The 25348-nt window shown below is 38.5% G+C and overlaps 1 long non-coding RNA gene across 1 annotated transcript in view; it reads left to right on the forward strand.

The window, feature by feature from the left end:
* The window catches only part of LOC111095851, a 35859-nt gene extending 11085 nt beyond the window's left edge, over positions 1–24774 (forward strand). Inside the window, exons 3-6 of the long non-coding RNA XR_005359325.1 lie at positions 14344–14406; positions 18211–18337; positions 21689–21792; positions 23404–24774. This is a non-coding gene — a long non-coding RNA (uncharacterized LOC111095851). The remainder of the gene's footprint in view (positions 1–14343; positions 14407–18210; positions 18338–21688; positions 21793–23403) is intronic.
* The last annotated feature ends 574 nt before the right edge of the window (positions 24775–25348 follow it).

Here is a 25348-nt window from a genome sequence, read left to right on the forward strand (position 1 = left end):
AAAGAGTCTGTATGATACACACAATGAATAATTGTCCTTCAAAGAATCCGATGTGTGATATGCTGCCTAATTACAGGAAATGGCAAATGGAGATAAACACTCTAGTCACAAAAAATCCCCAGAAGAGATCTGACAATGTCTCAGAAACCTGTTTCTGTTCCAAATGCTGTCGATTCTTAACATAAGGGGAATGGGAGAGCGCAATCAAACTCTGGGTCTCCTGGCAAATCATGGAAAGCAAACCCCAAAGGACAAAAAGCTAGAGGGACTGATATAATTATCACTACAGCTACCCATTCCAAGGTCATTTTTTGGGGGGGTCCAAGGTCATTTTGTGCTTACACATGTCCATATAGGGACATGTTCCCTTGAACACTACAGTTCATGTTTCTTCCTTCTAGGTACACAGATGATATTTTTTAAATGTGCCATGTTCCCTGCTAGAATTAAAAGGATAAGAGAGCACTGAGTATAGTGACAGAAATTTTAAATGACCTAAGGGAGTATTTTGGAGTCTGAGGCACAAAAGTCATGGATTAAGGGCTGAATTAAGAACAAGCCCTAGAAAATTACTACCTGTAGGAATGATCAGGACTTCCACAGAATAGGGGTCAGGGTAGCAGTCCAGCCTCAGAGAGTTCCAATACCCAGTGACTAAAGATTGAGGATCAACTTTGTTTACACATGAGAATCTTCTAGGGAATTTCAAAAAGCACCTGTGCTTATGCTTTACCCTCCATCAAAGATATAATAACGCGTGAAGCAATAGCTATATATTTTAAAAGCTGTCTGAATGTTCAGGCAAAGTCAGGAACTACTGGAGGAAAGTCTACAATATGAATGTGGATGGAATGCAATGATTCTTAAGTCTTTTTGAGATTCTGATGAAAGTCAGAGATCATTCATCTCACCAGACCAATTAACATAAGTAGACAGATAAATAGATGATAGTGACAGATGGGTAGACAGCAAAGGACAGACCTCGTATTCATGAATACTGTGAAAGATCACTCATTGACCTTGTGGGAGTCAATGAGCCTTAGACTAATAGCCACTGGTTAGAGCTCTAGCAAAAGTAGAGGCTTGGTTGCATAACTATCACCCAGTGTACTTATCATTTGCTTCCTTTATTAAAGATATTGGCCTAGAAACCCTTGGAGTTAGGTTGTGAAAACATATTTAGCAGGCCATTTAAGAGTTCATAATCCACTATGGGCCATACTGCATACACACAAATACTTCACTACAAGAGAATGAAGAGTTTATGGATGGTTAGCATAGATTAGATCTGCTCCAGTAGCTTAAAAGACCAAGCAATTCCTTCCAGATGGGGAAATGAGGGAGAATTCGATCAAGAAGGTGGAATGATCATCTCAGAAGAGAAATGTCAAATGCATTGGCATTGGTATAGACTCCTGTCATTGTAAAGACTTCTCCAGGGAGGTCTGCTGACCCGAGGTGGAAATGAGACCCTTTTCAAACATACCTAGTTTTGCATGTTTTTTTTTTTCAACTGCACATCCTTCCCTACCTTAACCAACCCACCAAATAAACAAAAATGCATGATCATACCTCCAAACATTATTGGAAATAAAGTGATAGACAGTACTGATGGGAAGTTTGTAGTCCTTGACCTTGAGTCTGTATTAATGATCTTGAGTCACACAGAGCATGAATGTGAGAGCTCACTATGGTGTGTAATGTCCATACCAGGTAGAATTGGTGCCCCGGTCTCTTCCAGTCTAACACTGTAGGTTTGAAGTCTTGACAGTTCTTCTCAGTGTGGCTAATGTTTTTCACAAGTGTTCCTTAAAAAATGAAATAGTACTACTATTTGGTGTGTTTAAATGCATTTGCATTTCATTCAAGGGAAATGAGTTTTCTGTTTTAATTTCATCTCGGTTCCATTTAATTAAAGTCTAGCTCGTTCTGTCGCTGAACACTTTCTTAAGTGCTGGAGTTTTGCTAAATCATTCAATGTGAGTTTGAAATTTGAACAAGATTTTTCAAGCTATGAATAAATTTGCATCTATTGATGATTTTTGAATCAATAGATTCTCTCTTCCACCCTGCAGTTAATATAATGGTTTGTATTTCTCAAAATACATTTTCATACATTATTTCACATGATTTTTGTAATATCTCCACAAAGCAGGCAAATCGAGTCCCATTATCCACATTATACGAATAGAAAACTGAATTTCAAACCAGTTAAGTGACCTACCCAAGATCACACAGCCAGTTAGCCACGGGATTAGACTTAGAAGTACATCTCTTGTTTACCAGTCCAGTGTGTTTTAAATGTACTATCCTTCTCCCATTCCCATCCATTTTGTTGAGCAAAATATGGAATTTTATCCTTTCTCAATGCCGCCAAAAGATTTTTTAATTTGGCTAGCATACATATTAGGAGACTAAGGCTGAATTTTAATGATTCTAATGTTTTTTATGTGACCGGCACAGGGGAATGCACTTACCAACATCATTTCTCATCTTTATAGTGAGACTCTATTTTGTAGAAGAGAAGGTTCAGGGATGTTAAGTAACTTGCCAAAGTCACATAGCTGCTTACTTCTGCCTTCCTTGGTTCTCTTTCAGGCCATGGCTACACCTATCTAGTACAGCCTATACTCTAGAATCATGGCCAGGGGTCTTACCAAATCCCGCCAAATATTCTTTGACAACATTATTAGTGGCATTGTCAAGACTCCCTTAGTATTTTTACCTAGAAAATATTGTGTTAGACACTAAAACACAAAAATAAGAGCATAGTGTTTACCTTCCAGAAGTTTACCATTCAATAAAAGGATAGGTTCCATACATAGCAGCACAAAAATTAAGCTGTAAAGCAAGGGAGGGCTGCATTCTCCAAGCATTACATAAGTGTTTCAAGTTTCAGACTATAAATACTGTCAGAATAGAAAGAGGATCAATGTGGGCAAAGATAAGAGAATCTCTCAGAAAAGAGATAATATTTAATGAAAGAGTTCAGGTAAGTAGAGAAGAATAAGAAGGAATTATGTGTAGGAACAATTCTAAAAAGATTTATGAAGTGACGAATAATCATGGCATATTGGGAGGTAATCCTATCTTCTTATTTGTCATGCTTTGTAATGGAACTTGAAGTATGATAGTTTCAGCAGATTCTAAGATGATTCCTTTGGTTGATTTATTAGTTAGGACTGGATACGGCTGCAAGTAACAGAAACCTCAATTAATGGTGGCATAAGCAAATGAGGATTTGTTTTCCTTATATAAAAAGATATATAACTGTTAGGAGGTGGTTGCTGGTGCTGCGTCAGCTGCTCAATGATGCTCTCATTTAGAATGTTAGCTTTGACTGTTTGTGCTTGCTGCATCACGGTGGCCTGAAGGCTGCTGCAGTTTTTCCCATCAGTTCCTCCTTGAGGTGGGCAGAGGGTCGTGAGAGGGACCAAGCCGGCAACACCTGCCCTTTTTGTCTGGGAGAGGCTGTGGAACAGGGAACCAGGTTGTCGAGCTTGATTTAGATCATATCAGCATATTACTGTCCCAATTGAAGTCAGGGTTTTGACGGTAAGGAAAAAGGGGGGGATGAATATTGAGGAGGTAAGTAACAGTGTCTCTAAGAGTTATATTCTATCAGTTATATCCTGTCAATAATAGAAATACACTAATTCTCCCAGATACTGGGGGCTTATTACTTGAAGTCATGGAGCAGTAGACTGGGCAGCTGTCTTAGCAGGACATGGTTAGACTTCATGAGGAACTGGGATGTTATCAGGGGTACCACAGCATCCTCTTCACACAGTGGCAGCTCTAGTGCTTGGAGCATTTTTGGTTCCTCCAGCAGTAGCCGACTATTGCTTCCTACTCATGAATTCCATCCATTTGTTCAGCTGTGTCTCTTGTTCTAGAATTCCTATTTTTCTGTTACTGTGAAACTTTCTGTCTTGAGCTCCAATCTGATGAGGCATGCCAGATGAAATACAATATACCCAATTAAATTTGAATTTCTGATAAACAGTAACTATATGTTTATATAAATATGACCCATGCAATATTTGTGACATGCTATGCTAAAAAATGATGTATCTGAAATTCAAATTTAACTGGGAGTCCTGTATTTTCATTTGCTGAATCTGACAATCCTAAAGCTAATCTATTTGGCAAATCACCAGTAAAAAATGTCTATGCTGACAGACCTCTAATATGATTCTGAATAAAGCATAGATAGAAGCCTCTGGCTTAAGGGCACTTGCAGTGATGAGCACCCGGTGATGTATGGAAGTATTGAATCACAGTATTGAAACTGATACTACACTATATGTTAACTAACTGGAATTAAAATAAAAACTTTAAAAAGAAAAAAAAGAAATCTGCCCCTAGCTCAATCAGCACAGATCACTATGGTAGGCTCACACAGGCAATACGTGGAAACTTATCCTTAAGGAATTTCCTGATTTTTCAGCCCAGTCAATGGGGTCTATGAATGGCATTCCCAGTATTGGGTCTGATTCAACAAAAAAGCCATACTTCTACCCTATGCCATTTCTTTCAGACAGCAGATATGCTGGTTTTAGATATGCTGGTTTGCCTCTACATCTTTCACATTTCTCTGTATCAGCAAAAGAATACATAGCATCTTCTTTTCTAGGCACATGATCAGCTCATATTCAGGCAGGCATTTGTTAACTTCCACAATGGGTAGAGTGTGCATGGAATAAAATATTTCCTTTTGCACAATGCATGCAATTTCCTTTCATGTCTCTCCATTTTTCTGAATTCTGTCTTTTATTAAGGTTTATCCCCCTTCTGAGAGTTCCAACAAATATATAATAAGTTCTGTGTGCCAAGAATAGGTGGTAGAGGATGTACTGGGCAAGTAGAAGAATAAGACATGATCACTAAGCTCCAAAAGCCCTTAAATTTCCCCCTGACTGCTTTCAGTTTTATAATCTAATTGCCCAATCTAATTTTCTAATCTTGCCATTTCCCTTCTTTCCTTGTTTCCCCTTTGATCTACAAGTACAGATTTATAAACTTGATTCTTTATTTTCAAGAATATCTGATGTAAGAAGGGGAACATGGTCAGAAATCCTATTTCTGACTTGGCTTCTTCTTGACTAAATCATTTTTTTACTCCTGTTCCTCTTGCTGCTCACTTCTCATTATCATCTTTGTTTGCTCCACAATGACTATGCCAATAATGTTTCTACACTAGAAGCAAAAGTCATGCACGACTTTTAACTCACATAGAGTTATGATCACAGAATCAAAGAAAAATGGTGGGAGCTTCCATGGAGGGCACCTCATTCTATGTTCTACCCAGCGCAGAAGTTCCCTTTTCAGCCTCTTAGATTCAGGAGGTTAAGCCTCTGGGTCAACACCATATGATATGGACTATTCAGCTTTGGAACTATTATCAAATTACAACAAATCCTTTCCTATGGTGGATTATGTTTTCCTCTAACAGCTATACATTGGTCCTGGGGATGTGGGCAATCCTTCTGCCCGGTGTAAGCCCTTCTTACACTGAGAATGTTCATTAAGATCCTTGATCAAGTCTTCTTCATTTCCTATCTTTCTCTGACTTTTCCTTATGTCATAATGTCCAGACGCCTCTCCATTCCAAGTCACCCTTCTTCAAAATGACCTTCAGCTTCTCCATTCCCCTTCTAGAATATGAGGCCCCCAATGTAGAATATGCTCTGCCATGGGAATGTCACCTTTCATTTCTCACAACTAGTTTTTCCCATCTCTGAACATGATACAGAAAAAGAAAATGGTTTTTGGAACTAGTCTGATATGTGTTCATATTTTGGCTTGTTATTTATTATCTTGAGACCATGCAGAAGTTTCTTAATTTTTTTTTTATTTATGATAGGCACGCAGTGAGAGAGAGAGAGAGAGAGGCAGAGACACAGGCAGAGGGAGAAGCAGTCTCCATGCACCGGGAGCCCGATGTGGAATTCAATCCCGGGTCTCCAGGATCGTGCCCTGGGCCAAAGGCAGGCGCCAAACCGCTGCGCCACCCAGGGATCCCCAGAAGTTTCTTTACCACTGACAACTTCAGTTTCCTCTTCTGTGCAATGAAAATAATAATACCTATCTCCTGTGAGGGTAAAGAAAAGCATGTTAAGTGCCTTGAAAAATACTAAGTTGGGGATCTGTAAAAAATCCTTACTTCCTGCATTTTCCCTGAGCGAGGGGAGCACAGAATAAAATGGCACACCCACACAACATGAAGAGCAAATCCTAGCTTCTCTTGTATTTCTTATATTGGCAGAAAAGTCCATGGTTAATGATTTTCTGTTCATTCGGATGATTTTCAGAGCCTCAAAAGTAGGATTGGGGGTTTACTGGCCACCTATATTTGTTGCCAAACTTTCTACTTGTGACTACAAATACAAGTTTCCCTATTTGGCCTTGGGTGTAGATATTGCCCAGCCCTGGAGAAAATCACAGAGGGAATTATTATCAGTTCCCCCACTTCCCCAAAAGGGATTGGTCTCAACAGGCATTAGCCGCAGGCAGAATGATGATTGTCATTTTCCCTCCCACTTGAAGAAACAGTGTATGATGCTGCCATGAGAATTGATCATTAGAGGTAGTAGAAGCAGTGTACCAGTAACTAGGTAATAATGAGAAGACAGTTTCAGTTTTTCAAATGACTGTGAGATCTCATCCTGGTTACTTTCTTAAAGGAGGCAAGATGCAAATATTCTAGCAGTAGTTTTGCATATCTGTGTTGAACTCAATCCAATTTTAAACAAATCCATTTCTTATTGTATTTTTTTTAGTAGATGAAAATCTCATTTTCCTCAGAGATAACACAGCTTTAAACAGTTGTACATTATGCAGAAAACCCTGTTATTCTATGCATGCCCTGTCGAAGGTGGAATATGGTGAAAATGATCCCAGAGCCATGTTAATAAACAATACCTGAAATGCTCCTAAATTCCCTACTAATGAAATATGCAAGCTATATTTTGATAATAACAGTGAAATTTATTTTATTTCCACCATCTCCTCCTCTGGGAACAATGTCACACTCTCTTTTCCAATTCAGAACAGATCTGGCTTTCACTATGCCAGAATGGAAAGAGTTTGAGCATTGTGGTGGCCACATGGTGGCTCTGGGATTTGTGCCAAAGCTGTGCCTGACGTGGGGTTCTGACAAAACCCTGTTCATCTGGGATTCAGGAAACAGGAGCAAGAAGATGCATTTACCCTCAGGCTATTCCTAAATGACATCAGAACAGCTAGTCAGTTGAGTAAAAAATGTAGCCCTGCTGCTTGCTTGGCAACAGGTTCTCCAAGCCCCTGTCACATTAGAACTGGACTTGGAAGGTACTCAAAATTTACATATGAACTACTGGGCACAAGAGACTATTTTCTGGCTGAATATATTGTTCTGGTGACTTGAGTGTCTCAGTAATAATCACTTTAAAATTTTGTGCAGACTACTAAACACTGCATGCATATTTTTTCTTGCCTGTTTTATCTTATCAATGTGAGGCAGCATAGGCTATGGACAGAATTATGTCTGAATCCTAACTCTAATTTTGCTCTAAGAGGCTGAGGCTGTAGGCAACCTCCTTAATCTTTCTGAGCATCATTTTCTTAATCTGTAGCATAGACATAAGCAATATTTATGATACCTTTATTATAGGATTTTTTAGGATTATATATATAAGTAATATATAATAGGACAATGGGTGATAAAGGATAATATATTATATATAAGAAAATATACATAGGGTAATATATTTATTTTATATATCACATATATAAAATGTGTGTATCTGTATGTATACACACACACAGCCTAACAACATGCCTAACACATTTGAGATATTCAATAAATTTTAATTCCCTCCCAAATTTTCTTCTCTAGTATTCGTAAATGAATTATAGTGGACTCATGTCATACATGGAGTGTATTTAATTGAACTCAGTGCATGAACTCATGCACTCAGAGAAAAAAATAGAGAGGGAGAGAGAGAAAGAGAGTCATCTGTTAATTTCCGTTTTACTTATTTTAATGCAGGGTACCAATATGCCCACTAAAAATACTTGATTTTACATTTTCTCTACCAGCAAGGAAATGGCCATTCCTGGCCAATAAGATGTCTGTGAAAGTCTCTAGTGAGGGCTTCCTGTGCAGCCTCTGTGAGAGAAGTTACTTTTCCTCTCAGCTTTTTTGTCCTACACCTTTACTGCCAAAAATGTGCATACGAAGTCTGAGCAGTCATCTTGATCTCATGAAGCTATAAGAATGTAGATAAAGGCCAATATGCTATGGATAGTGGAAGGAAGAGTTAAAGACCAGGTCTCTGGTTGCATAGGTGAGCCGGCAAAAGCTGTTCTAGACTGTCTACGTACCTTATTGCATGGAGCAAATGAGCTTCTACATGCTTACGCCATTGGAGTATTTTTGTTTTATAGTGTTGTTAGTTGGGGCAAACATAATCCTAATGGAAACAGTAGATGATTCCACCGGTCAGCGATGTGCGTGTCCTTTCAGTGATCTTATGCTCTGGAGCAAAATGGGAGATATAATTCTGCCTTTCATAGTCTATGAATCTCATTGTGCTGCTGTCAGTCTAGTTTTTAAGATTTCATATTTTTCACACAACTTGACCACCAACACAAGTCAGGGGCTTCCTGAGTTCTCACTTGAGATTTGAGATCTGTGCTGCTACTGGAGGAGATGCTGCCCATGTTGGACTTGCCAAGCTACACAAGTAGCCTTCCCAAAAACATTTTCGTGGGTAGTTTTTTACATGTGGGACTCTGGCATCATCCTCTGACCTAACTCTTGAGTTAGAATTGGGAATAATATATCAAGCTGGGGAGCTGAGTTGTTGGTAGCTGAAAGCAGACAACAAAGGGATGTGTGTGTGTGTGTGTGTGTGTGTGTGTGTGTATGCACATGCACTTACCTCAGTGCATCTAAATCCAGATGCATGTAATTCCAAAAACCTAAATCAAAGTCATTTTTTTCCATGAGATAAAAAAAAGAAAAAGCAGAACATATGCTCTAGTAAGCTAAAAAATATCCAGTCATGTTCTTTTGTGTATCAGTGTAATAAGTAAATAATTTTGGGGAGGTGTGATTATATGGAGATGTATGCTGAAATAAACAAAATGCTACCAAAAATGTCTGGCAGTGGTGCAGAAATCATTAGGATATCATTTTTAACTGTGTTATTTTCTATTATAAGAATCTCTGATTAGGTTTCATATATAAATATATGGGATCCTCATATTCAAATTGTTGGGAATTATTCATTCCTCTAAACCTGAAATTTGTTTAATTCTTAAACTCTTTTATTAAAGATTATGTCTCCATATAGTTGCTACTTCTAGAGTAATATTTTTTAAGATGGCAATTTGTACCTCATTAGTCATGAAACCAATTAAGGTGGTTGTGGTTCTTGTTTAAGAATTAAGTAGAATACAAAATTATACATACTGTATTTTGTGGGCATTATATATTGTAGGTATTACATTTTGCGATGTTTGTTTTGATTTTATATATTTATGGTGTTTAATGAACCTCAGTGTTTATATCTCATTGTAGATTTCTCTCAAAAAAAAAAAAAAGAAAAAAGAGGATCGGTATGTACCCCGTTATGAAATGGCTTCTCTGAGTGGTGCTGAGGTTGGTTGGTCAAGGCCATAATTTGGAGCTGTCCAACTGCTGACACAAAGAAGATGTTTGAGGCAAAATGCCTCAAGGATACTATTAGGGCATCTAGTATCTGATCCTATACAAAACAGTTGGGATTGCCACATCCTGGGAGCTACTACTGACATGAAAAGCTGTATCTGGAATTGTAGACTGAAAACCTCCTTATTTTTTACTTCATCTCTGTTAATCATTTCAGAATAACTCATCAAGGAGGGGCAGAAAGATCAGGCCTTCTATCTGTGTCTTATCTAAGAAATACTTGTGTTTTATATCCAAAGAAAGAATCACTAACTACACAAAGTATCTGAGTCAGTTAGAGCCTCAACATTCAATTCTCTTACTACTACACTGCAGTATATTTATCCAAAAATATAAGCAAAATTTATAAAATCATCAAAAAGGTAGAATAAAATAATTAGAGTAAACTTAAACTAGAATTATAGCTCTATTAAAAAACAAAATAGACCACTAACATCATGGACTGGTATCTAGGCCTCATGGTTTAGTCCAAATTCTACTTATATAATTTTTAAAAATAAGTTATATCATGAAATTATATTATAGAACATAATGCTATAATACTAACTCAGAATTAAGTGGGTAGAAAAAGTAAGACAGGTAAAATGGCCCTAAGCAATAACTCAATCATCAAATTTCCATCAGAAAATAATCCAGGACATTTCTGGCATATATGAGGCATGCAGTAAGTGCTTGAATTCATGAAAGTGCATTATCATATATAGCATAGAGTTTTCCACCCAAAGCATCTTAATTCTAAATTAGCAGGATACAGGATTAATATACTAAAATTAATTGAATCTATAATACAAATAGTAATTGGAAAATGAAACTTTAGGAAAAAACAACTATCATCAAATTTAAAATTCTTAACAATAAATTTAGTAAAAGATAGCAAGATATCTTTTTTTTTAGATTATATTTATTTATTCATGATAGATGTAGACAGAGAGAGAGAGGCAGAGACACAGGCAGAGGGAGAAGCAGGCTCCATGCCGGGAGCCTGACGTGGGACTCGATCCTGGGACTCCAGGATTATGCCCTGGGCCAAAGGCAGGCGCTAAACCACTGAGCCACCCAGGGATCCCCATGGATAGCAAGATATCTATACTGAAAATTATAAAGCATTGCTGAGAATTTCTAAATATTTAAATATTTAAAGATATTCTAAAGAAGTGGTCAGATATATCACATTCATTGATTGGAAGACAAAATAATGTTCATGATGTCAATTCTTCCTATAGAAGAATTATAGATCTATAGATTTGAAACAATTACAATAAAAATCTCAGAAGGAATTGTTTTTGAAGAAATTTACAAGCTAATTCTAAAAGTGACTTGGAAAAATGAAGGAGGTAGAATAGTCAAAACAAAGAAAAAAGAATAAAAGAATAGAGCAGGAAGATCCACAATAAGTCATTTCAAAACTTAATATAAAGCCACTGTGATTAAGAATGGCATATTTTGGGGACATCTGGGTGGCTCAGTGGTTGAGCATCTGCCTTTGGCTCAAGTCGTGATCCCCGGGGTCCTAGGATTGAGTCCCATATTGGGCTCCCTGCATGGAGCCTACTTCTCCCTCTGCCTGTGTCTCTGCCTCTCTCTGTGTGTCTCTTATGAATAAATAAATAAAATCTTTGAAAAAAAGAATGCATATTTTATGCCACATTTGCACAGAGATATCAAATATATCAATGGAACAGATTAGAGAGTCCAATTATAGACTCACAAACACATGGTCAATTGATTTTCAAAAATGTACCGATGGGAAAGTAACTTTTTTCAATTAATTTCACATCATAAACAAAAATTAATATCTAAACATAAAAGCTAGAACTATTTTTTATTCATCTGTGTAGTATATGTTTTCTAAGACACTGATTTCCCTTTACTCTTATTTTTTTCCATTTGTGTTAACTGAAACTTCTTTTTCTAATTTCTTAGTGTTTATAGTATACAGCTTTAACTTATTCAAGTATGATCAAGTGAAAATGAACTACCTTTATTATAGTATAAAAGTCCTAAATAATTATACTTCTAATTTTTTCCTCCCAGGCTCTGTGCTGTTAATGTGACACATTTGATTTGTATGAGTATTAGAACTCCACTCTATGTTCAATGTTATTTGAAGAGTCAATTACCTTTTTAAAGAGATCACAAAAATTAAACAGACTATATTTATCCTTGTAGTTACCATTCCCAGGACTCTTCATTTCTTTATGTAGATTTGTATTTCCATTTGGTATAATTTTCCTTCTGTCTTAAGGATGTTGTTTAGCATTCCTTGTTAGAGATAAATTATTTCCACTTTCATTTGTCTGGAAAAGTCTTTCACTTTCACTTCTGAGTGATATTTTGCTGGCTATAGAATTCTTTTTTGTCTTTCAAGATTTTTTCAGTTCATTTTTTTTTCTCAGTACTTTAAAGATGTTGCTTCATGGGATGCCTGGGTGGCTCAGTGGTTGAGTGTCTGCCTTTGGCTCAGAGCATGATCCCTGGGGTCCTAGGATTGAGTCCCACATCAGACTCCCTGTGAGGAGTCTGCTTCTCCCTCTGCCTATGTCTCTGCCTCTCATTCTGTATCTCTCATGAGTGAATAAATTAAAAATGTTAAAGAAAAAGATGTTGCTCCACTGTCTTTTGGTTTTATTGTTTCCCAGGAGAAATGGCATATTCTTACATGCTTTATATGCTGGTATCTTAATCTTTCTTCCTTACTATATGATGTCTTTTTTCCTCTGCCAGCTTTTAAGATTTTTTTCTATATTCCTAATTTTTAGCAATTTTTTGAAATTGAAGTGCTTTGGTGTAGGTTTTTTTCTTCTTGTTTCCTGTGTCTGGAATTGAGCATTTTGGATATTGGATTCACAATTTTCAGCAAGTTTGGGAAAGTTTTAGCTATTACTTTTTCAAAATTTTTCTCTATCCTTCACTTTTCTTCTCCTCTTTGGAATTCTAATTATCCATATGTTAGGTCATAAGGAGTTGTTCTACAGGACGCAATGCACTGTTTGATTTTTTTAAATTAATATTTTTCCGTGTTTTATTTTGGATTGTTTCTGTTGCTCTGTTGCTACATCTTCGAGTTCACTAATATTTTCTTCTGCAGTGTCTAATCTATGGTTAATCCTATCCAGTGTATTTTTTATCTCCCACATTGTAGTTGTCATCCACAAAAGTTTGATTTAGGTTTTATAGTCTTCTTTTTCTTTCTTTAATATTTCAAATATATACAGTAATTATTCCTTATATTTTAATGTCTTTGGCTGCAAATTTTAACCTCTATGTCACTACTGGATCAGTTTCACTTGTCTGAGTGTTGTCATTGACAGTCTTACTTTCCTGTTTCTTTGTGTATCTAGAAGTATTATATTGGATGTCAAACACTGAATTTTAACTTGTTGTATGCTTATACTTTTGTATTCTTACAAATATTCTTGAGCTTCATTCTGGAATGCAGTTAAGTTACTTAAAATCTTTATCATTTCAGGTCTTCTTTTAAGATTTATCAAGCAGGACCAGTGCATTGCTCATACCAGGACTAATTGTTTCCCACTCTTAAGACAGACTGTGTATTCTGTGTCATACTCTGTGAGTCATAAGGATTTCTAGTCTGGCTGTGGTGATAGGCACTAGTCCTACCCATGTATAACCACTACAAACAGTCTTATTTCTTTCAGATGAATCTTTCTCCATCATAGCTTGTTTCTTCACAGGTATGCATAGATTAATACTCTGCTGAATACTCAAAGGGCACCTTCTCTAGATCTTTAGGGTTCTCTGATTTCTAGTACACAATCCTCTGAATTCTAATCCTTTGGACTTTCTGAACTTTCAGTTTTGTTTTCCCAACACAGGGAGTCATTTAGGTTCCTTCTGACTTCTTACCTGTGCATTAGCCTGGAAATTCTTTCAAGGCTTTAAGATGAAGCAATTGTAGGTCTCACTTCATCTATTTCACATCTCACAGGAATCACTGTCCATTATTGCCTGATGTTTAATGTTTTTAAACCATTGTTTGATTTGTATTGTGTATATTTCTGGTTTATTCATGAGGGTATTTATGGTTCTTCAATTTTGGCTGGAAATAGAAGTTCTCTCTTCACTGGATTTTCTATCCCAACAATGCCTAGTGCAGTGCTCATTAAATTTTTGTTAAATGAAAGACTTTATTATAAAGGTATCATCTGTGCATTTTCAATATCAACAGTATAAGATATTTCTCTAACCCGGGACTATTGGAAGCAAAAATAGTATTCATTTTCAGAATAAGACTAAGGAACTAAGAAATGTTTCCACCAGTTGGTGCAATATTCAGATCTCATTAGGCAAGGAAACTTCACAGAAACTGGAAAAGAATATTTCTGCATGCAAGATGAAGAGAAAGCCTTTTGCATCTCAGAGGAAAAAATTTTTCTGGGAAAATGAGATGCGTTAGCCTTGCTTTTCCTCCCTATTTCATGTTAATAGCAGTTATACATCTCCAACAAAAAAGAAGCAGAGTTGAATGAATTTTCTCAGGATCTAGCACACAAAAAATACAAGAGCAAAATGGTAATAGACTCTATTCAATTTCTGTACAATATTTTTCAGATACATGAAAGTGAGCCTATGACAAGTACCAGTTCTTTTTAATTCTCTTCTAGCCCCAGCAGATCTTTCTAATCCTATGCAAGGACAGCCCCTTCCAACATGTTAAAATATAAAAGGTATGTGAGATTTTTATGGAAGTTGAGTAACCTGAATTAAAATTATGGTCTAATATTCTAATAAATCTTCCTTGTACTAAGGGTCTTAGGTCAGTAGATATGTTAATTCTGACTACACTTAGCTTTATACTGTGAAGCTTTGGCAGGCCCCATTAATGAGCAAGGAAGCAGATCTGGTACCATGAACTGCATTTTTGGTGATGACTGTAGTGTTTATTTAGCTAGATCATGAGGACTGTAGCCTCATATTTCTACAGAAATAATTAATGCTAATATTCACAAAAAGATTCCAAGTGTTACTTTTATTTGTTACACTGCTGTATCTGGACTCATACTTTGAAGAGGAAGATATTTTATTGCAACCATTTTGGCTATGAGCAGAGACTAGAAAAGGCTATTTTAGAGTATCTTGGGAGAATGGCCTATTACCTGCCCATGACAGGGCAGGACAGCTGTTACCTACTTTTTTTTAAGTTAAAATTCTCTGAGCTGCTCAACTTCTAATGGTCTTGGGGTTTGATGTGTCTGGAAGGCTATGGTCCCATAGCATGACTGTCTCAGGGACTATAGTTAGTCCAGCTATAACTCTCTCAAATTGTCAGTTACCTTTTGGGGTTTGCTATTACAGACTCAGCTGGAAGCAGCTTGCTGGTTTGACTGCACCATCAGGCTTTAAGAAGTTCACTTCTTATACCTTCCATAGGTCATCACAAAAAATCTAGAGGTGGTGTTCAGAAAAAAACTGTTAGCTGGCAAAATAAAATTGGTCATTCTTCCTCTGAGTCCATTAAAGTGAGGTTCCACCCTCTGACCTCAGAATCTTCTGAGGGTAGATCAAAAATGCTCAAGGAGAATGGTCTCCAAGAGTAGTTGGGGGAGTGGCCATTGGATAAAGAAAAATTATTGATAGTTATTGAGCTTACTTATCTCTTGGGGTTCCAGCTACAACTGTAAAGCCTTCCCCAATTCATTAATTTTATAAATATTCTTTGAACACTATATGGCAGACACTTTATTTAGTGCTGGTGATCATGGCACAGATCTAGTCCCTGCCTTTACTGAGCTTGTAGTCTAACAGAAGTGCTAGGTTTTTTGTTTTTTGTTTTTTGTTTTTGTTTTTTTTTAAGTAATTGATTGCAGTTGTGACAAAGTCATGGAGAAATACAGGGTGCTGTGAAGCCTAAAACCCAAGGAGATTCAATTTAGTGATAGTTTTCCCGAGGAGGTGCCACGAGGTCTGAATTTTACATAATGAGTAAGGAGTCAGTCATGTGACAAAGAGTGAGGTCCTCCTACCTTTCTCTCCAGATGGCACCAAAAGTTGGCTTAAAATTCAGCACCCTCACACCTGAAAAGGTTCTTTATGTACAGAAATACAAGGTCCAGGGGCACCTGAGTGGCTCAGTGGTTGAGGGTATGCTTTTGGCTCAGGTCATGATCCTAGGATCCTGGGACTGAGTCCCTCATCAGGCTTTCCATGGGGAGCCTGCTCCTCCCTCTATGTCTCTGCCTCTCTCTGTGTGTCTCTCACGAATAAATAAAATCTTTAAAACAAAACAAAACAAAAAAACAAGTACAAGATCCATATAACAGATGTCAGTTGGTCAGCCTCCTTACTTGAGTATAAGCCAAAAAGTGGGGCTGCATATTAAGCAAGAGGAGTATATATATATATATTCAGCACAAAGTTTATATGAGATTTTTCATTAATAATAGCAAAAATATTATGCAGCTGAAAAAAGTATCTCCATTTGAGCAATGAGGACAGTAATACATAAAGAATCAAAGCCCTTGCTCCTACTCAGATAGTAAGTAGGCTGATGGCACTCAAACCCAGATCTCCAGTTTTTCCAGGTTGCCTCCCAGGAGTGCAAGGGAAATGGGGTACCATGTTAGATCCTCAATGTTAGTGACTTAGTTAAAAACCCCTAGAAAAGAATAATCGTCAAGGATTTGTTTATTTTTTGTGTTTCTCTCACTTGACTGAAAGTCCAAACAGGGTAGGACCACTTCTTCCTTTGTTTGCTGCTTTTTACACTGTGTTTGGCACATTGTGTGGCAAGAAGTAAACATTCCATAAGTATTTTTGTATATATGAATGGATATAAAGACAAACACTACAATCTAGAAGTGGAGAAACTTCTGTAAAGAAGTAACTGTAACATAAGGCAGAAGATGATAATACTAATGAGAGAAATTTGTCTCTAATTCTATGGGCATTTAGAAGAGGAGACATCTCTTCTGCCTGAAGGAATCAGGAAATTCTTCATGGGATCTAACTCAGTCTTGAAAATGAGTAAGACTTGGGTGAGCACAGGTAACAGTAAGCATGCATGACAAAGAAATAGGATGACCAAGCATATGAAGACTGGATATCTAAGACCATGTAAGGACAACAGCCAGGAACTTAATATGAAATTTAGTATGGCATGAAAGAAAATTCTAGAAGTTTTGACTGAAAAAGCTCCAGACTCTAAGAAGCCTAGGTTCCAGGATAGGAGAGAAGATGAGACCATGAAGACATATACCAGCAGAGAGGAAATAATAGGTGTTATTTGGGGTATCAGTTGCATCATAACAAATTACCCCAAAACTTAGTCTTAAAACAATTATTTAGCTCATTAGTCTGCAATGTGAGGAGGGTTCAGCAGGCAGTCTCTGTTTCAGAGGCACTAACTAGGGTGCTTTCAGGAGTGCGAATCAATTGGAATCAATTAAAGGCTTGTTGATTTACATGTCTGAAGGTTGATATTAGCTCACAGCTGGGATCTCAACCCCTCAACTGGAGCTGTCACTGGGAACACTTACCCGTGGCCTCTCTACCTCTCCATGGTGGCTCAGGCTTCTCACAACATGGTAGCTGGGTTTCAAGAGCAAGCATCCAAAGAGGATAATGTAGAAGCTGTACTGCCATTTTATAACAGCTTCAGGAGTCATGTAGTGTCACTTTGTTTGTAGTCACAGGGCCGCTCAGATTCAAGGGAAAAGAACAAGACCCTACTTCTCAATGGGAGTAGGGTCAACATCATACTGCGAGCAGAGCAAGTAAGATGAGATGTGTTGGTGCAGCCATCTTTAGAAAATACAATTTAAAGATATATTCTGTTGCAAGTTTGCTGGATACTATGTGGTAAAGAGAGGTACAAAGAGATCCGTCCTTGCTCTATAGAGTGTACAATGTATTGGTGTCAGGGGGTGTGGTTAGGGGGTTGGGTTTTGGGTTGGGGGTAAGCCAGGCATATAATAACAATAGTCCATATGCAATAGGTGCTTGCTCTGGTCTGCACTGGCCATGCTAATGAGAGGAAGAATCCACTCCCATTTACTCAATGACTTACACAAATAAGCCTGCACACATAGGACACCTGATCCAAGATTTAGTGAACAATAAAATCTGTTGTTGAAACAAGGCATAGATAGATGTGTATCAGTCAAATTCTAAGAAATCTTTGGGCAAATGCTACTTGCTATTCTGTGGACCAGATTCAACTCTGGAATGCCAGGCCAATATCCCTAATCTCACTTGTACTTCTCCAGAGTCCGAGAGAAGGTACAGAGAAACCCCTCTGTTACATGCCCAGATGTGCTCAAACATCAGAGCACAACAATTTTCAAATATTTCCCCTGTAGCTTCAAATCCTGCAGGTGTTGATACATGACTGCTTTTCTGGGGTACATAAGTCAGTCCCAAGCTATGTGAAATTCATAAGCCTGCCTAGGTTACTTAATTCCCTTAATGTCCATGTTATTTCAAAGTTTTGTTCTATCTCATGGTCTCTCTTAACTCATTCTAACGTTAAGCAGAGCTGACAGCTAGAGAAATCAGAAGAATCCTCACAGGTCTGGTAGAAAACACAGCAAGGAAAGGAAGAAACAACTGAATGAGTATATGTCCGCTGTGGACAGAACTGCAGCACAGGTGCATATGAAGGTGAGAAAGAGACCAAGGGGAACGGCGCTGGCAAGAGAAGTCTGTGGAGAGGAGGCATCTCTGTGTTTAGCCTGTCCAGTTCCTTGACAGCTTGAGTCTCTGTGCAGGAAGCAGATTTAAAACAAGCATATGAGAAAAATCATGAGCCTGCAAGTGGAGTAACCACAGGGGTCAAGGGGTTTACCTTCCATTCAGGTCTTATCTATGTTGTCTCTCTCAGCTTTTACCAATAACTGAAGCCAGCCTCCCAGCTGGATCATCTGGCCTGTGTGGCTGTATTAAGCTGGCAGCACCAAGTAACTCTTCTCTAGGGCTTACCCCTCATCCTACCTACATGGCAGGAATCACTACCCCTCCCACCTGAGTAGAGACTCAATGATCTCTTTCTTCCCTTTCACCTTATGCCTGAAACTTCAGATTCTCCCCTCACTCTCTTCATGACATGGCAATTCCTATCATAAATGTCTTTATCTATTTATCTATCATCTACCTATCTATCTATCTATCTATCTATCTATCATCTATCTATCATCTATCTATCTTCCATTGGTTCTATTTCTCTGGAGAATCTTGATTAATATGCTAACCATCTCGGTCACGGGCAATTAAGTCAAACCCAAAAAAGACAGATTTTAAGGCAGACTTACGGTTCAAACCTAGGTTTGAACAAGGGCTTACAACAAAGCCCTTCATTTCAACCGTTTCATCCCCATTTGTGAGAGAAGATAGGAGAGAAGATAGGAGATGGTGTGTTCTACTATCTGGTGTTTGTGATGTGGCCAAGGTCACCTTTGCTCTTCCAGTGTAGTCTTCCAAAGCCAATCCCACTCCAGGGCAAACACATCCTGAGTTTAATGTCTGATTAGGAAGAGTGACTAAGGAAGCCACTGTAAGGGTTAGGATAGAACCAAAGTTAAAATACTTGTGGTTTAAATAAGAGAGTGTATGTTCCTGTCACAAAATGTGTGGAGCATAGGCAGGCCAAGACCGACCAGGAAGCTCCATGATATCAAGGACTTGGGCTTCTACCAGAGACTTGCCACCCTCCGCATACAGCTTCCATCTTTTGTCTGAGAGGACTTCTCTAGTTCCCACTTTCACATCCCCAGCTAGCAGAAATGGAGAAAAGAAGTGAAGACATGACTGCTAATGGCCACATCACTACCCCTGTTAGTCAGAACTTAGTCACACAGGGCGCCTGTGTGAAACAAGAAAAGAAAGAAAGGAAAAGAAAAGAAAAGAGAAAAAAAGAAAAGAAAAAAGAAAAGAAAAGGAAAGAAAAACAAAGAGAGGTATCTGGGTGGCTCAGTGGTTGAGCATCTGCCTTCGGCTCAGGTCATGATCCTGGGGTCCCGGGATTGGGTCCCACATCGGGGTCCCCACAGGGAGCCTGCTTCTCCCTCTGCCTCTCTCTCTGTCTCTCTCATGTATAAATCAATAAAATCTTAAAACAAAACAAAAAAAGAACCTAGTCACACAGGGTACACTTAGCTGAGAGGGAATTTGGAGAATGAACATACCAAATAAAACTTGAGGGTTCTGGGCAGCCCCGGTGGCGCAGTGGTTTAGCGCCGCCTGCAGCCCAGGGCATGATCCTGGAGACCCTGGATCTAGTCCCACATCAGGCTCTCTGAATGGTGCCTGCTTCTCCTTCTGCCTGTGTCTCTGCCTCTCTCTCTCCCTCTCTCTCTCTCTGTGTCTCTATGAATAAAATAAAATAAATCTTAAAAAAAAAAAAAACTTGAGGGTTCTATTTCCGAAAAGATAAGGAGAGCAGATCACTAGCTGTCTCTGTTACAGCCAAGAAAAGTAATGAATATTAATTTTGACCCAGCAAGGATGTTTCTCAGAGGTTCAGAAGGGGGTGAGCACTAATAAATGGAGGACAGGACATTTAGGTACTCATTTTCTCACCCTGGTTAAGACCACTCACCATTAACACCAGGATGTTTTACCCAGGACTTCAATCTTCTATGTTGCTTATTTTATATTTAAATTATATTTCTAGTTTAAAAAATTAAAAAAAAATAATTTCACATTTAAAAATATCAGTTTTATATTTTATAAATGTTATAATTATAATTTAGTCTTTATTAGGGTCATCAGTAATGATTTACTTTTTTCTAAATGAGAAAAATAGTAGTTTTCTAGTTTAGGTATGTAAGTTAATTATGTACATATTTCAATTGAAAGAAGTGTTAGATGTTCATAAGATAACAGTTTATGGTGGATCCCTACTAGATATCTGGTAATGTGCAACCAAATACATATACTCAATCACTTAGTAGTAATACTAGCAATATATATGGCTTTATATACACTGACAATATACATGTTATATATAAATATTTGATTTTATTATGGAGAGAGCAAATATAAGATAATACAAGAACCTAATATAATTCCAGACATAGAAACTGAAGCTATCACAGTACTGAAAATAAAAGCTTCAGGGGCATCTGTGTGGCTCAGTTGGTTAAGCAGCTGCTTTCAGCTCAGGGTGTGATCCTAGGGTCCTGGGCTCGAGCCCCATGTTGGGCTCCCTGCTCTGTGAGGAACCTGCTTCTCTCTCTTTCTCTCCTATCCTCCCTCACCCCCGTACATGCTCTCTCTCTCTATCTCACACTCTCGCTCTAAAAGAAAGAAAAGAGAAAGAAAGAAAGAAAGAAAGAAAGAAAGAAAGAAAGAAAGAAAGAAAGAAAGAAAGAAAGAAAGAAAGAAAGAAGAAGAAAGAAAGAAAGGAAGGAAGGAAGAAAGAAAGGCTTCACAATATATGTATTTTTTTTCCTAGGATATGGGATTCATTATATCTGAAATGTGAAACATTTCACAATGTTTTCTTTGTATTTTTTCCCATTTCACAATATTTCAACTAAGAGGCAAGAATTTTCAAAAAGAGTATTGTAGGGATGAACTCTCCTAAAGAATTTAGCTTATATTACTCTTAGAAACCTAAGAACCGGGATCCCTGGGTGGCGCAGCGGTTTGGCGCCTGCCTTTGGCCCAGGGCGCGATCCTGGAGACCCGGGATCGAATCCCACGTCGGGCTCCTGGTGCATGGAGCCTGCTTCTCCCTCTGCCTGTGTCTCTGCCTCTCTCTCTCTATCTGTGTGTGACTATCATAAATAAATAAAAATTTATAAAAAAAAAAAAAAGAAAGAAACCTAAGAACCTTTCTATTCGGAATAGAGGGTAAAGGTGAAAACCTAAGCAGAGTGGCCTTCTGAATCTGTATCTATCCATTCAGACCTTTAAAAGATAGCATTTTCTAAATTAGAGCACATATGAAAGTCACAGCATGCAAGTGTTCTCAACATGCCACATTCTTTTTTTTTTTTTTTTTTTAACTAGAGGTGCATCTATCCCTAGACTGGAGGCACCTGGACCTCATCCATACCTGCATCACGCATTAGCAATCAACCAGTGCACGATTTCTACCCTGGCACCTTTAGCTGGTGAGAATTAAGATGTAAAATGAGATCTATTTGTTTTGTATTTTTGTGCAAGCTCTTAACCTAAATTCATACAACAGATATAATAGCAGATACTGGAGCTAGAGAGATAAATGATTAAGAATAAGGGAAAAGTACAGATTGATAAGACCTCAGAGATAAGCACGGGATACTATGGGAACCCAGAGGAGACCAGAGTGGAGGGTGGAAGAGACACAGGGACGATTTCATGGAGGAAAAAAACACTATGTTCATATACTCAGAATACACAAATTTTGACACAGAACTACAAGTCCTATGTGTGGCTGTTTTCTCTGACCCACTTTGCACAGTGAATTTGACAGTCAGGGTTATGCCAACACAGTACACCTTCTCTTGCAACCTTGAATGAATACCTGAATACCTGAGGAGACCCTTATGCAAACTGCCTTCCCATACACTTCTGAGGGCTGAGAATCTCCACACAGCACAATTGATAATGACACCAATTTTGAAAGCTCATCAAATTAATCATCATACTCTATTAATAGAGTAGAAACAAATCTTAGTGCAACAGGGCTGGATAGTTCCTGAGCCGAGGAAACTATTATGAGTTTTTCCCTCTCCTCATGGCATACAGTGGCAGTGGCATGTGGGCTTAAAGACCCAAAGATGGAGCTCTGGTCAGGTAGCCAGGACAAGAGGAAAGCCAGCTGCCTGTGACTATAGTGGCTGCAGAGATGGGCAACTTCACTCTGGCCCACAGAGCTTTTGGGGAAGCTATTGAAGCATTTTGGATGGAGGAGAGGAGTGGAGCAAGGGGGACAGAAATCTATCTGATAAATTATAGTGATAGTAAGCTTCAAAATACTAAATAAAAAAATTTTTTTAAATATTAAATCATTTGAATAACATAACCTTCCATTTCCTAAGGATGCTTTACCCAACAGCAAAAAAGATAAACTTTTTCATAGGAATAGTTTATTTTTTATACTCATTCTCCCCAACATCATTACCCTTCAGTCACCAGTGTGGCCCTAGTGGAAGACGCTGGGGTAGGCTCCTGACCTTAGTCTGGTTGGCCAAATTTGCATGAAGAAGCCATTGACTAGAGCCTAAGCAATTAGAGTCTATTAAAGTCCACAAGTCTCTGCCTTGGATCTATTAATTCATTAGGCTCTATAAACACATTTCGGTGAACGAACTTAGATATCTTTGGCAGGACAGCAGAGTCTGGAAAGAAAGGGATGAATGAGTATGGTAGAAATCAGAAGAAAATAAGGACCCAGAGGAAGGGTCCTTTAGAATAACAGGTCAGAATGTGGCTCCTTCCCAGGGGGCACGAGGAGGGCTCTGCTCTCTGAGAGGGGGGCAATTCTAGAAGTCAGGGAGATTAAGCAGGATGAAGCTGAGAGTTTATTAAATGCAAACAATTGGACACGAGTCTGACCTCGGCTGCTTGGATTTGGTACCCCCAGGTACAAGGAGATAGGCCAGGGAATGCAAAAGAACATTGGAACCAGGAATGAGAGACATGAGCTCTCATTCCATGGTCTCCAGTCACTAGCAAGTGAATAACAAAGAGTGTCCTCATCTGTTCAAGAATATCTCCATCACGTTCTCTTTACCTTCTAGACTTCTCATCAGACTTCAGTGGCAGTGCAGAGGAAAGCTTCTTTTGTGAACTACAAAATCATCTATGGAGGAAGGCATTAATTAATGTTAATATCATTACCCGCTATTACTACTGAAAAGACACCTCAGATGCAGGATGGTGGGTCAACAGATTAATCTTCCCATACTCTATTCAAAAGCAAATTCTGACACTTGATTTTTTCCTTCCTTGATGGAAATTAAGGGGAAAAAATGAGGAGGATGGTTCTTTTGAAAGATTTGCCTGTACTCTTAACTCGTTTCAAACCTCAGTTTCAAAAGCAGTGAGTTGTTTCATTTAATCAGTGAGAAAGCATATCCCACAAAAGGCAGCTCCCTGAAGGGCAAGCTGCTCAAACACCGTTTCCATGGCTGCCTGCTGCAACAATATTTTTTACTGAACTAAGCATTGCTAATTTTAGCCACGGATTATCTGGAAAGCAAGGAAGAAATAGATGAAAGGCAATTTTTACCTGAGCCACATGAGCCCCAGAGAACTTTTACTAAGATAGAGATGCTACTAGAAAAAGCAACTATGTAACTCCGATGCCTTGGGGACATTTTTCAACTGCTCTCCATCAGCACCTGGACGAAGGAGGGAGATACCACTTTCCTGATTCAGGAGGAAATAGCAACTCAGTGGTGAAATTATTTGATCCAGATCATGACAGCCTGTATAAGAAAGCAGAGTATCATCCCAGTCTGACTTCTAGTCCCAGGCCCTTCCATTAAAGGAGCAATATTTGCTTTGAGGGCTAAGCTATTTTGGATGCTGGTTCCAGTAAGCTGTGTCATGATGGGACTTGAAATAAAGATCTGCATAGGGAGGACAGGAAATAATATCTATAATAAGATTACTTTGATTTTGACCAAGGCAATAAGGTTAAAAAAAGCAACACACAGATGCTGTCCCATTCGCAGAGTCAGATACTGCTGAAATAAGTGACGTTAAACTATCTACAAAGAAACCACAGAGAGGAAGATAGATTCTTTATGATCTCAGCTGCTATATCTTCCATAAGCAACAAATCCTCTAGGCAATAATGGATTGCTTAATTGCATTTGGAATTGTCCAGATCCCAGCATGGGATGCAGAGGTAATCCCTATGGGATCTCAAATGAGGAGACAATGAGCCCTTATGAACAGGGGCTAAAGAGTCAAGTCAAGCCCCTGTGGGTACAGGACTTTAGCAAGTCCTGGTGAGTCCCAGTCCCAGGTCCCACTGATACTCACTGTCTAGGGTCGGTGGCTGCAACCCCTAGGGTAGACTAATTCTATATAGCCTTCAGCAAATTTCAGAATGCTCTGTGTCCCCTTCCTTCTCTCTCTCCTTTTTTCAGACTCTCATTTGTACAAAGGTATAGAAAACTAATAAAAACAGTTATTATCCTGTAGGAAATCTGTTTTTCTCATGAATCTAAACCAGAAGCTAAAGAGAGTTATTGGCAATCATAGCAGCAGAGGTAGAGAACCGTTTTTGAAAAGTCTTCTAAGACACAGACTGACTTCTGCACCAGGAAAGCTGGTGGGCTATTGAAGGAGGGGGCAAAGAAAAGCAGTCACAAGGGGCCTTCCCCAGTGACTTCTCATGATCCAGGGAAATTCTGATCAAGGAGTCCTACGGGATTCCTTGATCACTCAAGAGGAACAATACTCCTTACAGAGAGCCTGGGGAAAACCTCAAATATAATGCCTCTGCAGACTGTGTCCCTGAGTGGATTTATTCCCCATATTGGAGGGCTTCCCAAGCTTCTCTCTTGTCCCCACGGTGCCATGTGATTAACAGATGGGGTTCATCTATTCAACTCAGAGTGTAGTGGAGTCCAAGAAAAAATTCTTCCTGAAGGAAATAATATCTGAACGGGGTCCTACAGAATTAACAAGGTCAATCTGGGGAAGAAGAAAGAGAAAGCATTCCAGGGAAGA

The sequence above is a fragment of the Canis lupus genome, chromosome 5, assembly GCF_011100685.1.
Source record: "Canis lupus familiaris isolate Mischka breed German Shepherd chromosome 5, alternate assembly UU_Cfam_GSD_1.0, whole genome shotgun sequence".
NCBI classification, from domain to species: Eukaryota; Metazoa; Chordata; class Mammalia; order Carnivora; family Canidae; genus Canis; species Canis lupus.